The following is a 3,134-nucleotide window of genomic DNA, read 5'->3' as shown; positions in this document are numbered from 1 at the left end:
CCCCCCAACAAAAAAAACCCAAAAAAATAAAATAAATAAATAAATGGGAATGTGCAGATAAATCTCCTTAACTTTTTTATTATAGTAATTCCCCTGAACTTTAGCTTATCTCAGAGAACATATGTTGCATGGGTACAGGACACAGTAAATTTGTAAAAAGTAGGGTACGAGTACATGACTATATTAATATATCTATACACATATATTATATATTGGAATTAATAATTCATATGAGAACACTGATGAGATTTAAATTTCCTATAACATTTTTTTTATTATGCGGGTTATAAATTGGAAAATCACTAGTTTTTGAACTAGACATCCAAACGATCCTTTAAAATCATAATTTCGAACTGATCTATGTCCAACAACTTTCAAGAAGTGGATGTGAAGTGTGGGATATATGTCCAGAAAATGTATGACAATTTTGTTAAATTAACACATGTATTGTGTAATCGATTGCATGCCCGAATAAATATATGCATATATGCAAAGAGTGTCCAAGGAGAAGGAGTTTGGGTATGGGCACGTGTCCATTATGGGTATGGCTTCATATCAGAAGTACCCAGGTAACATAGCAGAAAACCCTCATGAAGTTTAAACTTTTCTCACCGGAACACCCCGGGGGGTAAAGGAGCTGTGATTGACAAATAACTACACTTTTTTTGAGAGGAATAATCTCCAACGTAGTCATTTGTCATTTACCGGCGACTTACCCCCTTCCTATGGTAAAAACTTATAATCACATACAAATATACAATGGACAATGAAAAGAAAGGCATTGTGGCTCGGTAGTTTCTCCTAAAAAACAGAACAGGCAAAAGAAAGAGACAATATGTTATGCCTTAAAGCACATACAGCTTATAGATGAGGGATCACACTGATACAGGAGATCATAAACATGAGTCTGGTGTAGTCATGCTTAGCAGCCATAGCTCTATTGTGGAGGTTTACGATTCACCAAAGGAGGAGCAGATTCTTGCATCAACCTTCCTCACATGCATAGGTTTGAGATGAAGGACCCACTTTCAACATGCCCAAATTCCAAATACAAAGGGATGATTGGATGGAAACAAAAGAATTTGGAATAAATTTTTTCCAATTTTAACAATACTAACCATTTACCTTGTGTGTGTATTCCAAATACTCAAACCATCACGCATAATGAATTTAAATATATCGCTCAACTACCTTTCAATGTTTAAAATTTTATCATCTACATAAAATTTATAATTTAACTATTGGACAATATTTGCAGTTCTGTATCTGAGAAGCAACCTAAGAATGAAGCTAAGCTTGTGCAATTTTCAGTAAAATGTATACGCATAAATGAATTAGATTAACAGTTAAATAGCATGGAGTACCCAAGAGACTTAACATAGCAGTAAACTCACCTAATGCTCTCACTTAGTGCTCCAAAAAGGACTACAGAATTCAGACTTTTCAGCTATTTTGAACATCTTTTATTAAAAGATTATGATAAGGATTCAATGTAAGCACGGAATACATAGTATCAAAGGTTTTCAAATCCATTCGAAGCTAGAAACTGTCACAATGAAGGAGAACAAACCCAGCACAAAGCAATTAAAATGTAAACCCCCACAATAGGCAAGCCTGGTTGCTTGTTAGCACAAGCGAAACCTTTCCTATTTAAAGCACAAACTTTTACAGAACACCCAATGAAAATTTGAAGAGGAAAAAAAATAGTCCAATAGGATAAAAGATTTTTTTCACCTATATACCCCCAAATCAACCATATCTGCATTACCCCTCAAATCTAGATGTCTTCTAAATTTACCCCCAATTCAACCATACTTAGTGAAATACCCCAAACTTAAAGATCGTTAGTTTTTTAACATAACCCATTAGAATTGCCATAAACTGGCAAATATTTAGATTTAGAAGGTAAATTCGCGGTTATGGTTGATTTGAGAGTATATAGGTAAAAAGCACATAAAAAAGTCACTTCTTTTGTGCTTTTTTAACATCATATAATTGTAGTCTTACGAAACTTTTCATAGGTTCATGGGGTTTTATGAAAATAAGGTTGAAAGTTTGGGTTCTTTAAAAAAAGTGTTGAAACTTTAGGAGGTGTTTCTGAGATAATCGTGGCTTAGGGGCTGTTTCGTTGTTGTTGGTAAAGTTGTGTATTTATGACACAACTTGGAAAGTTGTTATCCACCTCAACAATTTTACTTTTATACTTTTCTTTGTTTGTTTTTGATTCCATTGGAATCATAAATTGCTTGTTTGGTTAGTAAATGTAAATTTAATTGTTTGTTTGGAAAGTGTAAAAAGTGGTCCCTACTCAAATGATCATATTGGTTGGAATTATTTTTTATTATTTTTTCCTGACTTCAAGGTCAGCTTTCTCCTAAAATCATGTCTTTTTTTATGAAATCACTTTACAAGCCACATCAGCATATGAAATCATTTTACACTATTTTCACAACTACAAACAAACAATTGAAAGTGATGAAAGCTGACATTGGGACCCACTTTTTTACACTTTCCATCCTTTTACATGGTAAAAACATACAACCAAACAGCCCCTAATAACGATTCTTTCATGCAAGAAACAATAATTTACAGATTTAACCTTGAATGATTAGGGTTTTTAATGACACGCCTCCCGCTTATATCATAGTTGCATATTTACCCTCTAAATTTCACATGTGTTAATTTACATTCTTTCTTATTGATTTTATAGGGGTAGATTAGCATGCCCGAATTCAAATTTAGAAATAGGATAATTTTGAGGGTACAGAAGCAAAGGGTTACTAAAGGATAGAGAAGACATTTTATCAGTTTTCCCTTCCAAGCTTAAGATACGATAAAAATATTAAAAAAGAAAGATAGTTTAGCTCAAGATCAAAGAATGAAAGTGTAAGTTAACAAACAATATCCAATCAAGGTATCTCAGGACGATCGGAGAGGTTTGCTTCATGTTCAACGGTCCCGGATTCGTATAATGTAGAAGTCCTCTAACCAAGCTCTCCCGTTGCAATAAAAAATGATCGGATAGATTTGCTTCATGTTCGTTCAACTCTCCCTCAGACATAGAAGTCCCCTATAACAAAGCTCTCATGTTGCACCCCAAAAAAATAGGGATAAATCCATATATAAGATAAATA

The sequence above is a fragment of the Asparagus officinalis genome, chromosome 6, assembly GCF_001876935.1.
Source record: "Asparagus officinalis chromosome 6, Aspof.V1, whole genome shotgun sequence".
In the NCBI taxonomy this organism is placed as follows: Eukaryota; Viridiplantae; Streptophyta; class Magnoliopsida; order Asparagales; family Asparagaceae; genus Asparagus; species Asparagus officinalis.
This window is presented reverse-complemented; position numbering follows the sequence as displayed.